The sequence below is a fragment of the Schistocerca serialis genome, chromosome 1 (assembly GCF_023864345.2).
Source record: "Schistocerca serialis cubense isolate TAMUIC-IGC-003099 chromosome 1, iqSchSeri2.2, whole genome shotgun sequence".
Classification (NCBI taxonomy): domain Eukaryota; kingdom Metazoa; phylum Arthropoda; class Insecta; order Orthoptera; family Acrididae; genus Schistocerca; species Schistocerca serialis.
Window position 1 is genome coordinate 559,453,562 of NC_064638.1, and position 20,675 is coordinate 559,474,236.

Genomic DNA, 20,675 nt, shown 5'->3' on the forward strand with positions numbered 1-20,675 from the left:
CTACATCGCTGTCTTACATCCTTTTCAATCCGAGCACTTCGACGTTGGTCTTCCACTCTCGTTATTCCCTCTTGGTTCTTGTACATGTTGTACGAGTATATGACCCGTCTCTTCCTATAGCTTACCCCTATTGTTCTCTGAATTTCGAACATCTTGCACCATTTTAAGTTGTCTAACGCTTTTTCCAGGTCAACAAATCCTATGAAAGTGTCTTGATTTTTCTTAAGTTTTGCTTCCATTATCAACCGCAACTTCAAAATTGCTTCTCAGGTGCCTTCACCTTTACTAAAGCCAAACTGATGGCCCCCTGACACATCCTCAATTTTCTTTTTCATTCTTCTGTATATTATTCTTGTCAGCAACTTGGATGCATGAGCTGTTAAGCTGATTGTGCGATAATTCTCGCACTTGTTGGCTCTTGTAGTCTTCGGAATTGTTTGGATGGTATTCTACACACCAACGTGAAAAGGCGTTTTATTGCCACTTCCCCCAATGATTTTAGAAATTCTGATGGAATCTTATCCATCCCTTCTGCCTTGTTTGGTCTTAAGTCATCCAAAGCTCTCTTAAATTCTGATTCTAATACTGGGTCCTCTGTCTCTTATAAATCGATTCCTGTTTCTTCTTCTATCACATACGACAATTCTTCCCCCTTATAGAGACCTTCAATATACCCTTTCCGCCTATTCGCTCTCTTTTCTGCGCTCTTAATGTTACCACCTTGCTTTTAATTTCACCGAAGGTTATTTTGACTCTTCCATATGCGGCAATTATTTCTTTTTCGGTTTCTTCACATTTTTCCTGCAGCCATTTCGTCTTAGCCTGCCTGCAATTCCTATGCATTTCATTCCTCAGCTACTTGTATTCCTGTATTTCTGAATTCCGTGAATATTTTTGTACTTCCTTCTTTCATCGATCAATTGATGTGTTTCTGATATCCATGGTTTCTTGGCAGTTAGCTTCTTTGTACCTGTGTTCAGCTATTAGTAGCTGAAATTAATTATAGAAGCCAATTAATCTTTCTCCTATCCTATTCGTAGTACCAAGCTGATATTCTCCTGAAACCGTTTCTTCTACTTCTTCCCTTACAATACAACCGCATTTCAGTCCCACATGACTATTAGATCATCATCTCCCATTATGTACTGAATTACCATTTCAATATTCTCATATACTTTCTCTCTCTCTTTGTCTTCATCTTGTGACGTCGGCATGTATACCTGAACTGTTGTTGTCGGTGTTCGTTTGCTGTCGATCTAATGAGAAAATCCTATCACTGAAGTGTTCACAGTAACAAATTCTCTGCGCTATCTTCCTATTCATAACGACTGCTACTCACGTTATACTATTTTCTGCTGCTGTTGATATTACCGTATATTCATCTTACCAGAAATCCTTGTCTTCCTTCTAATTCACTTCACTGAGCCCCATTATAGCTGGATGGAGCCTTTGCATTTCTCTTTTCAGATTATCTAGCTTCCCTAACACGTTCAAACATCTGACATCCACGCCCGACTCGTAAATCGTAATCCTTTCATTGGATATTCAATCTTTTTCTCAAGGTCACCTCCCCCTCGGCAGTCCCCTGCCGGAGATCCTAATGGGGGACTGTTTGCCAATGGAGAGATCATCATGATACTTTTTCAATTACAGGCCACACGTCCTGTGGATACACATTTTTAATGCAGTGGTTTGCATTGCCTTCTACATCCTCATGCCGTTGAGTATTGCTGACTCTTCCTCACTTAGGTGCAGTTTCCCACCACAAGGGCAATAAAATAAAAGTGATGTTGTTATTCAGTGGAAGAGTTGGAATTTGAGATTTCGTTTACTGTTTTATCAATCACAATTGGTGTAAGAATCATGTATTGACCATTGTCATAAGATATTGCATTATAAAATGTGAATAGTCTTTACTTGCAGTTTCGCGTGGCTTGAGGCAGTGACAGCTAGCGTACCATTGATTAAGAAATTGCATTATCGTCTTTCTAATTACTTCATGATCGTAGATACGATCATACCCGGTTGTGAAGTTATTGTTATGACAAAACAGTTTCCTAAGGAACCAGAAAGTTCTTAAGGGCGCAAAAACAACTGTAACATCACACAAAAGGGGAATTCAATATTATAGCTGATGCAAGAAGTAGATAAAACAGTTTTCTTTTTGTCAATGTAACACGCGCATTGGACTGCTGATCTTGGTGTCTGTAATCTTAGCAAAATGCATAATTAAAATTAAAATAATACTGAGGAGATGATAGGAATGAGCACTGCAAAATGATTCATTATTTCCAGAACAAATATTTATTATAACTAAAACGTATATCGTACCTTATGCTTAGTACAACAATGACGGTAGATTTTTATGTCCGTTTCATGTCCATTGAGCGCTCTTTTATATAGCCATTGTTCTCTTGAGTCGCCCATGCGTCGTCAGGATAAGTTACAACAGTTCTTCTTCCTTCCACTTCACTCAAACTTACACGGAACACGTTTTTATACATTCAGTAAAAATTAGATCAGACCGCCACAGATCTGCATCCGTATTAAGAGAAACAGTACAAGTGTTTGGCGCTCAAGGCTTCATTTGTGCTCCAGCGAACAAAATAGTGAAGGCTCGCATATCGATCCGTATTCTTCTGTTTATATTGCCGCCCAAAGACGACGAATTACATTATTTAGGAAATTCCATCGTCGCTATGCGACGCCTTATTATACATTAATCATTCTTTATAAACAAGTATTCGCCTTCAGGCTGAAAGTGTAAACTGTTTGCTGTTTTAATGAAGCCAAAAATAGCGAGTATCACAAACCCTAGACGACGGGTGCCTCATATTAGCTATTATCAACTGAAATCGGGGCTTATGTGACATGGCCATGGTTTTCTAGTCTTCTAGGGTCCAACCGATAGGATCAGGAAACCAGGAGACTGCGTACGGCATCGTGCTGTTAGCAAAGGCACCCGCGCCCGTCTTCTGCTCCATACCCCATTAATGGCAAATTTCGGCGCACCGTCGGCTTGTTTAACTGGGTGGTAACGTGCTCTCTTCACATGCAACCTGGCTCGGGTTCGATTACCGGCCGCGTTGGAGATAATCTTCGCTCGGGGACTGGGTGTTGTGTTGTCCTCCTCATCATTTCATCCCCATCACCGGCGCGCAAGTCGCCCAATGTGGCGTCGACTGCAATAAGATTTGATCTTGGCGGCGGAACGTCACCGGATGGGGCCTCTCAGCCAACGATGCCACACGTTCATTTCCACTTTTTTTTCGCCGCGCCTTCGTAACGCAGACATTCGTCGTACGTCCCACTTTGATTTCAGGGACTATTTCACGCAATATTGCTTGTCTGCTACCACTGACAACTCTACGCAAACGTGGCTACTCTCGGATGTTGGCCGGCCGCGGTGGCCGTTCGGTTCTAGGTGCTGCAGTCGGGAACCGCGGGACTGCTACGGTCGCAGGTTCGAATCCTGCCTCGGGCATGGACCTGTGTGATGTCCTTAGGTTAGTTGGGTTTAAGTAGTTCTAAGTTCTAGGGGACTGAAGACCTAAGATGTTAAGTCCCATAGTGCTCAGAGCCATTTGAACCATTTCTCGGATGCTGAGTGGAGGTTGTCAGCCACTGGACTGTTCGTGGTGAGATGTAATGCCTGAAATCTGATACACTCGGTACATTCTAGACACTGTGCACTCGGAATATTGAGTTTTCCTAACGATTTCCGAAATAGAATGTCCCATGCGTTTACCTCCAACTACCATTCCTTGATCAAAGTCTGTTAATCTTCTTTTCATGTGAATCTCCTGAGTACAAATAACATCTCCGGCAATGCACTGCTCTTTTATACCTTGTGCACGCGATACTACCGCCATATGTATATGTGCATTCCGCTATCCAGCGACTTTCATCACCTCATTGTATGTCAGCGTAGTTTCCAGCCAGCGGTTGGCGCAGTGGAAAGAGTACAGAACGGTAATCTGAGGTTATGGGTGTCGAGTTCCGATGCGGAAACTTTTTCCTACTTATTATTTTCAATTTTTAGATTACATGTACAGCAAATAAACCGAAATAATGTTCACTATATTGTATTTATTCAGATTTTCATAAAAGGCACGAACAGGAAAGGCAAACAAACATCTGTAAATAAGTTTCCAGGCAGAGATTGTAAGGCGTACAAGAGAACTAAATAAAATTACATTCTTAATTGTTTTACAGTTGCTTACTTACATATGCTCTGTTGATATTCATTAAAAGCGTAATGAAGCTTGTATTTGTGTGAGAGGAGGATATTTCGAGCATCTTTTTTAACAGGACTAAGACATACCAAGGACTCATGACACATATTAATGTAATTATTAAAATAATTGGATGAACAAAATAAAGTGTATAACATGAAAAATATGTTAATTGAGACTGGCATTCAAAGGAAAGAGAAACTCCCCTTTCTGGAATTATGTATGTAACTCAAAAACTATGACAAATATAGAAAAATTGTACTAACATTTTTGTTGCAAAGCAGGTCGTCCTTCATCTCTTCGGGGATTGATCTTACCTTTGGATACACGCTGTATAGATTAGGGACAACAGAGGGCCTAAAACACTTCCTTGGACAACGCCAGACGTGATTTCTGTTTTACTCAATGAGAATCCGTCAGTTACTACGAACTGTGACCATTCTGACAGGCAATCACGAATCCGGTCAAACGACTGAGACAATACTCCACAGGTATGCAATTTGATTAGAAGCCGATTGTGAGGAACGGTATCAAAATCCTTCTGAAAAGCTAGAAATATGGCATTAATTTGAGACCCCTGTCAATAATCCTCATCACTTCATGGAAATAAAGAGGTAGTTGTGTTGCACAAGAACGATATTCTTTGAATCGTGCCGCTACTTTTTCATATCCTTCGCCTGTTATAACTGCTGTCTGGTTTTTCTACAAGCTGTGAATAATCTTTCTCTGCCTGTATTTTGCCCTGATACCTTCAGAATTTTACATACTCATTCCAGGCAACATTGTGAAAAGGATTCTGTAAGTCTGTGAATGATATAAATGTAATTTTGCTTTTTTCAGTCAGTCTTATGAGTCGTGGGGTTAGTATTACTCTGATATTCTTACATTTCTCCGGAATCCAAACTTATCTTCAATGGTTCAGATGGCTCTGAGCACTATCGGACTTAACTTTTGAGGTCATCAGTCCCCTAGAACTTAGAACTACTTAAACCTAACTAACCTAAGGAGATCACACACATCCATGCCCGAGGCAGGACTCGAACCTGCGACCTAGGGGTCGCGCGGTTCCAAACTGAAGCGCTTAGAACCGCACGGCCTAAAAAAAAAGAATGGCTCTGAGCACTATGCGACTTAACTTCTGTGGTCATCAGTCGCCTAGAACTTAGAACTAATTAAACCTAACTAACCTAAGGACATCACACACAGCGATGCCCGAGGCAGGATTCGAACCTGCGACCGTAGCGGTCACGCGGTTCCCCGCACGGCCTCACCGGCCGGCAAACTTATCTTCCCCGAGGTCTGCTTGTACCAGTCTTAAATAATTCTTGTCAGTATTTTGCAAACATGGCCTATTAACTGACGGGTAGATAATATAATCACAACTGCCTTCTTTGGAACTGCCACTATTAAAAATGGTTCAAATGGCTCTGAGCACTATGGGACTTAACTGCTTAGGTCATCAGTCCCCTAGGAACTACTTAAACCTAACTAACCTAAGGACATCACACACATCCATGGCCGAGGCAGGATTCGAACCTGCGACCGTAGCAGTCTCATACAATTTGTATGTCAGATGGAGTGATTCTTTCATAGTTAGTTTTCGGACATTATGTTGACTCTGTTACTGTGGGCGTTAGGAAGCACCGAGCAAGGTGGCGCAGTTTTTTGCACTGTAGACTCGCATTTGGAACCAATGGGTCTCAAAACTCCGTCCGACTGTACAGATTTACATATCCCACTGTTCCCGTAAATCTATTAATGTCAATGCTGGGACGGTTACTTTTAAAAGGACGCGGCCAGTTGCCTTCTCTATCTTTCCGCTATCCGACTATGCATTCTGCCTCTAACGACCCCGACACTGTCGGGACGTTAACTGTGGTCATCTTCCCATCTTCGTATTAGGACACTGTAAGCGTGTGTCCACGAACAAGTAACTTTGCCCATCTGTCTTTGTGCCATTCTCTGTTCAGAGTTTTTGGTACTGATACTGAACAGACAAAGTTTGCTGTAAGTTTGAGAGAAACTTCCAGCAAATGGCAACTTCGGCAATTATTTGCAGCAGGATGCAAGAAACTGTTACTTCTGCAAGTTGATGGAAGTTGCAAGCGACTTGCTGAAGTCTGCTTGTTAGTGGACAGTCGCCTTAAGGACAGGTGGTGGGCGTGTGGTGCGCCAGTCTAGTCATTCGCCGTGTGTGGCAACGATATCGGCCCAAGTGCAACCGCCTGATTCATATCTCAGCCAGGATTCTCTGCCGCATCCAACTTCAGTCGAGATATCCTATCGTATCTCGTTTATTACCCCTCGACCAGGTGTAATTATCAGTGTTTTTCGGGAAACTGGGAATGCGCAACCTGATTGTGGGCACGTAGGAGGGCTTTCATAATCTCGTATGACGGGCGAAGGGAATGTGTATTGCAAGCCATGTGTTGCAGGAATAGTGTTTTTTAAATACGAGTTGTACCAGGAAAAAATTTTATCTAGTAGAAAGTGTAGAGAGTGATCAGAATTGTAGGGATATTTTAATTTAATTTTTTTTGTATTGATCTGACTGGCCACGTTCGATCTTCAATTCCTCTGTCATTTTATATTTGTATTGTCTATTTTCTTGTTGTTTCTGTTTTGTCACTTGCTTTCTCCGATTATGTTTTTCCAACTTCGTTGCTTCGCCTTACGTGTAATCCTAAGGATGCTATATTTTTGTCGTGAATGTGTTCCTGCATAATATTTCAGACTACCTGATTCGTGGTCGGCATGAAGCAGGTACTACACAAGGAAACTGCAGTTCATCTGCATAAACGGCTGCCTACGTAACAGCAGCACGGTGACTGTCGGAATACAACTGGTTTGAGTATTATTCTTTTCGGCAGTGGACACGTAGTCGATATCGAAATATTAAGTACCTGTTTCCTGCCATAAATCTGGGGATATGTGCATATACAGATGGTATTGCAACACCATTAAAGAAATGCACAAAATAAGGGAAGTAGAAGGAGCTAACAGTGGATTAATGGTAATGTTCAATTCTAAGGATATAAGAACACCACATGAGTATAAATACTGTATTTTAAAGTTGTCAGCTGTTTCCGTTATCTAGGCGTCATACACGGACTGCACCTATTAATCAGCGTCACACTATACATAGCTAGAAAGCTTGACAGCGCAACATCGTGGGACGAGACAGACAAGGACTTCATCTTTTGGACCTTCACAGTTTACATGAAGCTCTGAATTAGAACCCGGATGACATGTCGCAGTTGTCAGATGATAGATACCGCTTCACACTCCCGCAACAGAAATTGTCAACCGTTATTGAAATGAGGGTCCAGGGGAGCCCTCAACAGCAGAAGTACTGTCCACGTCATGGAGGATATTTTAGCGATATACTGGAAGTTGGACAATGCATCCACAACCAACAACCACATTATTCACGAAAAAGGGCCTGAGAAATCGACGAGCCAAGAGGGAAAACTGACGCAGCATTGCATTGATCACCAGTCAGTAGACGTGTCACCATTCCAAAGTCTTCATACGGGACATACCCTAGTGCAGCGCATGGAGCTTTCAGCCGGACGGCCACTCGAAAGCATTGTTCCACAGTAGCTACCATGAGAATGTCCTAAAGAACAATGAGATAACCTCGTAGCAAGACGAATATACGTCCTGCCGAATTCGCTCGCAAAGGAGTGCTCTTGCTCTCAGGCCATTCCATCTGGCTGCTGAGATGATTTTCAAGAGAGTGGATTGGAGGGTGTGGCGACTGGACCTCCTGCACCATCGAAGGAAAAACCAGGAATGTCTGTCGCAAGTTATAGTCCGATGTGAAAATCAGAGCCTCCTGCAGATCGAACTCTGGATCAGGTTCCACTACCAACTGCGACATCTCCATCAGCGCTCTGTGCAGCAGACTGATAACGAGTGTCGTAGTGATTACTTAGGAAGAGACCCGTCTCTGCAATCGGTGGACAGTCCTGCCTAGTATCTCGGAATGAGGGCCGAATATAAACACCTATGGCTTGTGATGGATGATGAGAATGTACTTTTCAGCATGAAAATATGAGAGTTTTTAATGCTAAAAATGATAGGTAGCGTCTTCGTTTCCACTTGTAAATACATACTTTACGTCGATATGAAAGCAACGGGTTGTTTGATGCCAACTGGGTTCTGATTCAGCAGTGCCATATTGGGACGCATCACAAGCCAAGGTTTACTCCTTACCCAGCGTAAAAGGAGGGTGCACAGCACAAACACTGCTTGAGAGAATGAAAGTCCACTGACTGTCCACAGAACATACAAATCTGACATATTTTTGGTGAAGCTGGTTAAGAGGATGGCAAATGTGCGTGGTCTTTGGAATAAACTTAGAATAATAAGAAATCTTGCATAAATAGGGCCAAAGATCCTTCAGGTTCTTGGGGACTGAGAAGTTGTTGATTCCTTATCCGTAGGGAAGAGACCATCTTTGCTAGGCACATGTCTTAAAAATGCATCCTTTGAACAAACAACAAGTGTACTATTTGCAACGAAGACTATTCTCCTGAAGGAGTCGGAAAATCGCCTGCAGATATCGAAATGGTTCTCTCACATGGACTCTGCGACCCAGGTGTCATTGAAGTAGTTGACATAATTAAATACTCTTGTAAAAATCTTTGATAAATTCCTGCGGCTGACGAAATTCTAAAAGGTAAACAATTAACGTAGTAAAGTCCAAAGGTGGTGTTGATTACTAATAATAAATGCTGAGGCGTGGTATCCAGCGGCAACTGCAAGTATGCGTCATGCAAGTCGATGAGGGAAAAATACTGCTCCCTGACAATTTCGCCAGCAACGCCTCCAGACGCAGAACTGGATACGAGTCGATGACACGCGAAGCGTTGACTGCCTGTTTCAAATCGTCACAATGGGGCACAGTACCTTCCGGCTTCTGAATCACCACAGAAGTTTGGCCCATTGACTGGATGAAACAGAAAAAAAATGTAACTCCATCTTGGGCTCGGAGCGCGGGACAGCGGCTGGTCGATGAAATGTAATAATACTGTACCAACAGCCGTTACTTTGACATTATTTTATTAGGCCATCAGTTTCGACGTTTCAATTACGTCATCTTCAGGCCTGTTGCGTTAATGTTTCGGCGTTTCAATCACGTCATCTTCAGGCCTCTCGCGGTAATGACACCAAGTACCTCTCGTGCATATATGAGACAAGGCACCAATATGGGTAACTGGTTTCATAGATATCCGAACTTCATGGGCAATGCTGAGCCACTACAACATTCAATGAGACAATGTACTTCCCCATCTTTTCCGAATCGATTCATAATTACATGACGAACCCTCTTCAAGCAGGGGCGTGCCCGTGCGATTCGAAGTTCACCTGACTTCAAACGTAGTCAGCACACCTGGCACTATCGAGCGAAACGTGCGCGTCTTGGATCCAAGTCTAACCATCTCTGAGTTGTGGGCCCAGCGATCGAGCGGTCATGGATGAGGATATCTCCTCAATGCTTTCGGTATATCACATGCCCACGCCACGACCATTAACTGCAGCCATTTGGGCGAAAGGCGGCACGAGATAAGTGTCTAATTTAGCTCTTTTGAACGATTGCTTATAAGATTATTTACTTTATCGTATAATATAGTGCTGAGCATTTAATTGCAACACCATCAAGACGACAGGCAACAAATGTCAGCACAGCCTTACAAAGTACATATGATTAATTCCGTCTGCGTTCTCTAAACAGTGTGTCTCAAACCTTTTGGGTCAAACTGAAACAAGTATAGGGAACCAATGGCCGGAAATGCCTATTTATTGTGTTGTGGACATACACAGCGTACACCGAATAACAACAATACACCGAATAACAACAACGTAGCTCGTAGTAACTCTCCGAAGCGACGACCACCAGCCTCCATGCATGTATTGCAACGGCGCATGCAGTTTTGCCGCACTCTCGCTAAGATCCCGTGTGTCTGTTGTACACTGGATGATAAACAGCGTACGTCCCTGACCACCAAACATATATACTACAAAATGCGTACCCCGCAGCACGTGTGTCATGTGACGACGGAATTCATCGTACCGGCGCATTAACTTGTGCCGCACGCACACCATTATCCCTGGAGTCAGTTGTCCATTGCATCAGATACCTTGTGATGTTGTAGCCATGGTGAGGTGCGTTCTTGTGTACAGTGCTTGCCGCATAGTCAAAGATGGAACGTTACTCGTTGCGAGAGTTGGAAGTCATGCATTTAACCTACGGTGTGGGAGAATGTAGTGCACGTGAAGCAGCATAGATGTACAGAGAACTCTTCCCAAGAGGCGTAATTCTAACTGAAAGAAGTTTATCTACGTAGATACCAACTTACAGGAGACGGGATCGTTCATGCCATTGAGATTCGCGCCAAGGTTCCCAATAAAGAAATGCCCGAACACCAATCTTTGAGGAGATGGTGTTGGATCGTGTGGCCTACCACCCAGCAATAAGCCCCCTTCAACTTGCCCGTAGAACGCATTCTTCGAAAGATGCAGTATGGAGATTATTGGTGGTGTTTTACACCCCTGTCACAAAGAACGTGTGCAAGCATTGGGACCAACGGATTTTGAGCTCCGCTTTCACTTCTGTCGATAGGTTATCCACCACATTGCTATATTGCCAAACTTCGTACAGTTTGTTCACGGACGAGGCTTCATTCATCTGTGATGGTGTTTTCAACAGCTGCAGCAGCCATCTCTGGAGTGAGGACAATCACCACACTACCCACGTTGGTGGCCACCAGGAACGATTCTCTACGTATGGGCGGGCATTCTTCAAGATCGCCTAACAGGACCTTAGTGGCTGTCTCCCTGTTTGCCTGGTGCACGTTACCTGGTGTTCCTACGAGACATGCTGCTACAGTTCTTGGAGACTGTATCCTTTGTTCGCCAAAGGGTATGGTTTCAACACGACGGTGCACCAACTCACTTCGATGTCAGTGTACGCGAGCACCTGAAAAATACGTACCCTCATCGTTGGATTGGATAGGGGGAGGTCGTGTCCCATGGCCAGCGCGCTCATAGTATCTCTCACCTATCGACTTATTCCTCTGGGGTTACGTCAAAACGTTTGAAGCCCCCCTATTAAGGGGATGAAGACCTGATTGTTAGGGTCCAAGTTGCCTGTCTCTTAGTACAACAGACACCAGGGATCTTTGAGAGAGTGTGGGAGAACATCATGCACCGTTGCCATGCGTGAATTGAGACTGGCGGTCGTCACGTTGAACCAGTACCCGTTGTTATTATGCGGTGTATAATGTCTGTGCCCATAACAAATAAATACACATTCCCTGTCTAAATATAAGCGGTTGTGGACCCTCTTTCATCTGTTTCAATTTGACACAAAAAGTCGGGAACGCGCTATATAAAGGAACGCTACACAGCGGGTTCCTCATCAAGAAATCTCATTTAGATGTTGGTTTGATACTGTCGTTTATCTACATTTGCATCTACATCTGGCAGAGAGTTCATCGAACAACTTTCAAGCTATTTCTCTACCGTTCCACTGTCGAATAGCGCGTGGGAAAAAGGAACACTTAAATCTTTCCTAGCGAACTCTGATTTCTCTTATATTATTATAATAATTTCTCCCAATGTATATGGCGTTAATGAAATGTTTTCACGCTCTGAGGAGAAACCTGGTGATTGAAATTTCATGAGAAGGTCCCGTCGGAGCGAAAAACGCCTTTGTTTTAATGACCGTCACCCCAATTCGTGTATCATATCCTTGGCACTCTTTCCCTTACTTCGCTATAATACAAAACGAGTGCCCTTCTTTGAACTTTTGCGATGTCCTCCGTCAATCGTATCTGAGGCGGATACCATACGGCACACCAGTACTCAAAACAGGGCTGCAAGCTTAATGTAAGCAGTCTTTTTATTAGACCTATTACATTTTCTATGTGTTTTGCCAATAAATCGCAGTCTTTGGTGTGCTTTCACCACAACATTATCTATGTGATCGTTCCAATTTAATTTATTCGTAATTGTGATCCCTAAGCAATTATTGAATTTAAAACATTTAGATTTGTGTGATTTATTGTGTAACTGAAATTTAATGGATTCCTTTTACTACACTTGTCATTTTTAGAGCCAATTGCCACTATTTGCACATTATATATACCTTGTATAAATCATTTGGAATTCGTTTAGATCATCTGATGACGTTAAAAGACGGTAAATAACAGCATTATCTGGAGACAGTCTAAGAGGGCTGCTCAGATTGTTTCCAGAATCGTTTATGTACATTAGGAACAACAGAGAGTCTATAGCACTTCCTCAGGGAACGCCAGATATTACTTCTGTTTTACTCGTTGGCTTTCCGTCAGCTGTTACAAATGGAGACCTTTCTGACAGTAAACCACGGTTCAAATGGCTCTGAGCACTATGCGACTTAACTTCAGAGGTCATCAGTCGCCTAGAACTTAGAACTACTTAAATCTAACTAACCTAAGGACATCACACACATCCATGCCCGAGGCAGGATTCGAACCTGCGACCGTAGCGGTCGCTCGGTTCCAGACTGTAGCACCTAGAACCACTCGGCCACTCCGGCCGGCAGTAAATCACGAACATAATAAAACAACTGAGACGATACTCCACAGCAACGCAATTAAATTAAAGTTTAAAGTCGGTGGCAAGCATAAAACGTCGTCCGAAATCGTACAGAATGTCTTCTCAGTAAATTAGTTTGAACATCTAGTCCAGGAGCCACCTCGAAGTGTGTTTGTCAAAACATACTTGACCTCTTAACAACATATGATTCTGACCAAATAAGCTAGATCATGAAAGATACAGGGATTAGTGACCGCAAGGCTGTTGTAGCTAGACTGAATACCACAACATCCAAAACTAACAATAATAAAAGCAAACGACATCTATTTAAGAAAGGAAATAAAAATTCGCTTGACACCTTCCTAAGAGACACTCTTCACTCCTTCCAATCCGACTATGAAAGTCTAGACCAGATGTGGGTGAGTTTCAAAGAAATAGTATCAACGGCAATTGAGAGATATATACCAATTAAATTAACAAGAGATTCTACTGATCCATCATGGTACACAAAACAGGTAAGAACACTATCTTTGAATCTCAGCCATATCTGGTCTACGCTTTCTGTCAGATTGGAAGGAGTGGAGACCCTCTCTTAGGAATGTGTCAAGCGTATTTTATCTGTTTTTTGAATAGATGTATTTTGCATTTATTTTTGGCGGGACTGGATGTTATGGTATTCAGTCTAGCTACAGCAACCTTGTGGTCACTAATCCCTGTATATCACGTGGAAATCTGTTCAAGAAACTGGTTATTCTAACCGCTGCTTCTCAGTATGTTTATTCCTTAATGAAATTTGTTGCAAATAATATGTCCCTATTTCCAACCAATAGCCAATTCATAATGCCCATACTGGGAACAAACAACCATTAAAAACTTGGTTTCAGATAAAGCACAGTTTAAACGGAGTTTGAAATACCTTTTGGTAGGCATCTCCTTATACTCTTTAGATGAATATCTTAACAGAGACTGTTAGACCAGCTTAAGTGAAAATGTCTTTTAAGTATCAGTTTTGAGAGCACTTGGTCACGACAGTCAAGATTAGGTATTTTGTGTATGATAAATTTATTAAAAATGCATAACTATATGTCAAATGGTTCAAAGCACTACGGGACTTAACATCTATGGTCATCAGTCCCCTAGAACTTAGAACTACTTAAACCTAACTAATCTAAGGACATCACACAACACCCAGTCATCACGAGGCAGAGAAAATCCCTGACCTCGCCGGGAATCGAACCCGAGAACCCGGGCGTGGGAAGCGAGAATGCTACCGCACGACCACGAGCTGCGGACTAACTATGTGTCATTCTGACATTGTATTAACTCTGTAAATATTAGCAGTTCCAGTTTACTGTAATGTATTCACATATTTTGACTATCTTCTGGCAAATGATCAGGGAAGTGAGTATTATAGTCAAGTGTTCTGTGTTTTTTTAGAATTACAAAACAGCTCGTCAGTGAAACAAATGCCCGTAACAGGGAAACATGGTGCCGTAGCCGTAAAACCCGGCCTATGGAACAACGGAAGGTCATTTGGTCGGATGAATCTTGTTTCACACCGTTTCCAACTTCTGGCCGAGTTTATGTCCCAAGAATGAAACATGGCGGGGGTCGGATTTTGACTTGCTTAGCCACATTGTGGCCTCATAGTTACTGTGAAATTGTTGCAAATGCTACCAAGTACTATATAACCATTTAGGCTGATCAGGTACATCCCATGGGAGAACACTTGTTCCGCAATGGTGATGCTGTGGTCCGACATGACAGGGCCCGTTCACACAGATCGTATCGTCCAGGACTGGTTTTCTGAGAACGAGGATGAAATGCCGAATCTCCCCTGGCAATCAACGATACCAGATCTCAATATTTCTCAGCCTTTGTAGGCTACTTGGAGACATGAGTGCATGGTCGCTTCCACCTGTATCATCGTTATTTTAGAAGAAGACTAGTATAAGATTACACTGAAAATCGTACAGGACCTGGAATCTAGTTTGAATGCTAACTGTTTTCTTGCACCGTATTAGGCATGGTAAGGTGCTGTGTTTCTGCTATTCCCCTATTTTTATCCACTCATATGTATCATATATCCAAAGCCTGACATATGTAATCAATGTACCTTGAGCGTGTGGTAATATTGCACTGTAAGAGAGCGCACCAGAGATTACTTCAGTCTCTATCCAAGACAACAATCTGCGTCCTGCTTGTCAGGAATATTGCGATCCAGTCGCAAACCCTGTTAGATATCTCATTATAACGTATTTTATTTAGGAAATACCTATGTTGCATTGAACAAATCTTTTCGAAAGTCTGCAAACAAGGAATGAACCTGGCTTCCTTAGTCCATTGTGTTGATGTCTTCACGTGTGAGATGCACCTGCATTTCGGATGATCGATATTTTGGCAACTTATAGTGATTGAGGTTATTTCGTTCCAGGCACATTGAAGTAACAAGTGAGGTGGCGAGGAATAGGGAAAATCACACCGAGAATTGACGATGGAACCATCCCAGAATTCAGTAATGCGACGCAAAGAAACAGCCATTACGTAAGGAAGTGTGGAACCAATTTTATGCCGTGTACGAGTCCCGTCCTGTCACCTAAATGATATTGTTCATTTTACTTGGTTTTTTCGTTGGCCAGGTACGAATGGTTTTAATACTGTGAGATATGGAAGTACGAATTATTATTTAATACCTCCGAGAAAGTCTAGCTTCTTCAAGGTATGGTCATAAAGTCAACAAGAATTAAAGATCGTAAAAAATATGTGAAACTTAATTTTTACTTTATCAGCATAATTCCCCCGGTTTTGTAATATTCGGAAACAACTTTGTCGAAAAATCTTTGCAACACCTCCATAAGTTGCATAATTTTTGTTTTTTCGACGTGAAACCTCTTCTTAGAAATATTTTGGTCACCGAAAACAGCTGCTTAGAGCCATCTACGTAACGGAGTAAAAAGTAAACCTCCATTATCAGAGCAGTTTGGTAGATTGTAAATGGGATAACGGAGCCCCAGCGCACCGTCGGCGGCGAAGATGGTGGACGAGGGGACACCTGTAATGGAAATTAGCTTGTTGACGTCATAATCTCTTCGCCGAAGAGCGCAGGATTTGTAGGACGCTCGATGACTGTCGGAAAAGGGTATGGATGTGGCCGACAACGAAGCTCGTCCCACAAATTCAGTTCACGCGTTGAGCAGGAGTGGACGTTCAATAAGAAACGCAACATATACATGGTGGACCATTGATAGTGACCGGACCAAATATCTCACGAAATAAACATCAAACGAAAAAACTACGAAGAACGAAACTCGTCTAGCTTTAAGGGGGAAACCAGACGGGGTTATGGTTGGCCCGCTAGATGGCGCTGCCAAACGGATATCAGCTGCGTTTATAAAATAGGAACCCCCATTTTTATTACATATTCGTATAGTACGTAAAGAAATATGAATGTTTTAGTTGGACCACTTTTTTCGCTGTGTGATAGATGTCGCTGTAATAGTCAGAAACGTATAAGTAGGTGGTATTACGTAACATCCCGCCGGTGTGGACGGTATTTGCTTCGTAATACATTACCCGTATTAAAATGGACCGTTTATCAACTGCGGAAAAGGTCGACATCGTGTTGATGCATGGCTATTGTGATCAAAATGCCCAACGGGCGTATGATATGTATGCTGCTCGGTATCCTGGACGACATCATCCAAGCGTCCGGACTGTTCGCCGGATAGTTACGTTATTTAAGGAAACAGGAAACGTTCAGCCACATGTGAAACGTCACCCGGAACCTGCAACAAATGATGATGCCCAAGTAGGTGTTTTAGCTGCTGTCGCGGCTAATCCGCACATCATTAGCAGACAAATTGCACGAGAATCGGGAATCTCAGAAACGTCGGTGTTGAGAATGCTATATCAACATCGACTGCAACCGTACCATATTTCTGTGCACCAGGAATTGCATGGCGACGACTATGAACGTGTCGCGTACAGTTCTGCCACTGGGCACAAGAGAGATTACGGGACGATGACAGATATTTTGCACGCGTTCTATTTAGCGACGAAACGTAATTCACCAACAGCGGCACGTAGACCGGCATAATATACACTATTGGGCAACCGAAAATCCACGATGGCTGCGACAAGTGGAACATCAGCGACCTTGGAGGGTTAATGTATGGTGCGGCATTATGGGAGGAAGGATAATTGACCCCCATTTTATCGATGGCAGTCTATATGGTGGAATGTATGCTGATTTCCTACATAATGTTCTACCGATGTTACTACAAGATGTTTCACTGCATGACAGAATGGCGACCTACTTCCAACACGATGGATGTCCGGCACATAGCTCGCGTGCGGTTGAAGCGGTATTGAATAGCAAATTTCATGACATGTGGACTGGTCGTCGAAGCACCATACCATTGACCGCACGTTCACCGGATCTGACGTCCCCGGATTTCTTTCTGTGGGGAAAGTTGACAACGCCTGACAACATGCGTCAGCGCATTGTCAATGCATGTGCGAACATTACGGAAGGCGAACTACTCGCTGTTGAGAGGAATATCGTTACACGTACTGCCGAATGCATTGAGGTTGACGGACATCATTTTGAGCATTTATTGCATTAATGTGATATTTACAGGTAATCACGCGGTAACAGCATGCAATCTCAAAAATGATAAGTTCACAAAGGTACATGTATCACATTGGAACAACCGAAATAAAATGTTCAAACGTACCTACGTTCTGTATTTTAATTTAAAAGACCTACCTGTTACCAACTGTTCGCACTAAAATTGTGAGCCATATGTTTGTGACTATTACAGAGCCATAGATCACAAAGCGAAAACAGTGATCCAACTAAAACATTTATATTTCTTTACGTACTACACGAATATGTAATAAAAATGGGGGTTCCTATTTTAAAAAACACAGTTGATATCCGTTTGACCTATGGCAGCGCCATATAGCGGGCCAACCATAGCGCCATCTGGTTTCCCCCTTCAAGCTAGACAAGTTTCGTCCTTTGTAGTTTTTTCGTTTGACGTTTATTTCGTGAGATATTTGGCCCAGTCACGATCAGTGGACCAACCTGTATTGTTCTCTGCTAATTTCGGTTGAAAAATGCAGAATTTCCTGTGGGACATCGTGGATATTCCCCTTCAGCACCTACAGTTTCATGAAGTTCCGATAGATGGAGGCGCTATACGTAGCCTTCAAAATGATGTTTGTAAGGGAGGCGCATTTCAAGCAGAGAACTATTTTTGAATTTATTATGGCAGCAAACCAGAACATCACAGATATTCATAGACGCTAGCAGAATGTTTACGGAGACATGGCAGTAAACAAAAGCACGATGAGTCGTTGGCGGGGTTTCTGTCATCATCGCAACAAGGTCGCGCAAACCCTCGTGCCGATCGGTCGTACACAGCTGTGACTCCTGCAATATTGCAACGTGTGGGCACTCTCATTCGGGGTGATGGACGGATCGCAGTCAAACAGCTCGCTTCACAACTGGGCGCCTCTGTTGATGGTGCTCATAAAACTTCATTGGTCTGTTCCTCCTCATCCAGCCTACAGCCCGGATCTCGCACCTTCCGATTTCCATGTGTTTGGGCCAATGAAAGAGCGCTCTGCAGGAAGCAGTCCGTGGATGATGGGGAGGTTATTGACGCAGCAAGAAACTGCCTCTGACGTCCACCACTATTGTGGCATCATGCTGGCATACATGTCCTCCCGGTATGTTTAACGGAGATTACGCTGAATGTGAGTGATTTATAGCGAAAAGAGTGAGGCATAATTTGGTGTACTGGAATCCTGAATAAAACAACCTACTTTCAGAAAAAATGTGTTGAATTACTTTTTGAACGCCCTTCGTATTTTGGACAGTGTCGTAATCGGATGTCGGATTCCTCTTATCACAATTGTGGTTTAACGGAACATCGGAAGCTGCCACGCTGCTGTTCTTACCATCTTGGAGTATACAAGTGAGGAGACTACGCAGTTAAATTGATTGTGTGTAAAGGCAATTGATTCAATTTTTATATACATAACTTGTGTACTATTACAACTATTTACTGTATGAATGTGTGTTGTTTTTGTTTGTTTCGTGTGGAGACCAATGGACACGCAATACGCCGACGGTAGAGTCTTTGCAGCTGTGGCCAGAGAAGCTTGAGGGGTTGGCCATCTTTGAACTCGTGAAAAATAGGTGTTCTCCGTGACTTTTTAAAAGTAGAATTGAAAGGCAAGTCTAGTGGGACTGTCTAAATGATTTAGAATGTTGACATAATTTTAGTGTTCTAACAACATTCATTTTCCCAAAACAGAACTAAATTATGCTTAACAAGTTATTGATTGAATACCGTAAAAAACTAACAGGTGATTTAAGACTACACCGGACAAGGATTCTGGGTGGCAGAGACAGTTTAACTAGTGGAGTGAGTCAAGTACTCTGGCCATAAAAATGTGGATAACGCAATCTGAATTGATCTGACGCTGAGCAGACTTTGATTGTTCAAATCTACTGAAGTTTCTCTACATAAGTGCAGCTGAGAGAAAGTGGCGATTGAGATCTGTACGTCCTGACAATGTCGGAGCGGCGGTACGTTATCCTGTTTGCTTCATGCGCCGATGTAACTTGCAGCTGGCGAGATGTGTGCGGTGGAGCCCTGAAATCACGGTAGATTTCAGTGTGTGACACACCCGTCCGCTGGTCGTACCAAGGACCAATGTGGTTCACTCACACGACGGAGCGCACAAGGACACCAAACGTCAAAAATGGTAAACCAAAAACGAATAAGTGTGCCCTCGGCAAAGGCAGAGTTTCGACCAGAAGTGCTTCCAGACCAAAGTCTTGCACCTGAGTGTTTTGCTCCTCTCCAGAAAAAAAATTCCGTTTTCCAGCAAAGTACAGGAACGGCACCGCCTTCACGCCATCTTGAACCAATCACAGGGCTCCAGAGGTGCTACATCTCCTCTCCAACACGACAGCACAAACTCATGTCGAACCAGGGCAAGAATTAAGAAACCTGCATCTCTGAAGAAAAAGGAAATCGCCAAGTGCTGGCTTTTTTAGGTTTTCGCAGAGGCAGAAGGGATGATTTTTTTCCGGAGTCATGTCTCTTCCCACGGCAACAAACGAACACATACAATCTCAAAGATCTTTATCTAAATCGCCTGTGCATTGCGGCTTGTGAGTCCCAGCTATGAGGTGTAATAAAGGTTCTGTCTCCAAACCTTTCTTAGACGCCTTATTTTTCTTATACAACCGAGGCGGCCAGGGGGAAGTGGTTCAGATGGTTCAAATGGCTCTGAGCACTGTGGGAATTAACTTCTAAGGTCATCAGTCCCCTAGAACTTAGATCTACTTAAACCTAACTAACCTAAAGACATCACACACATCCATGCCCGAGGCAGGATTCCTACCTGCGACCGTAGCGGTCACGCGGTTCCAGATTGCAGCGCCTAGAGCTGCACGGCCACCCCAGCCGGCTGAAGTGGTTCACTGGCCACTTTGCGCTATCGGCAAAAACGAAAACTTGTGAATTTTTATTACGCGTAGCTCTGCGCACAATGCGCGGTTTACGACTCCACTGTGTAGACACATTCCTTTAGGCCATCTCCCAAGCCCAGGCTTCCACTGGCGCCATGGCAGGTAGTGCAGCATTGTTCTGCTGGAGTCCTGTCTCGATGAGGCACTGCCCTGTCTGCCCTGTACGGCAAGATTTACTAACGGATGGGCTCGCCGCCAATTACTTTCAACTCCCAACAAGCCATGTCTATGACCTAAGAATCATAAAAATACCTCATGCTTTTAACGCCCTACCAAGCTCCATCAACGTCTGCTGAGGCTGT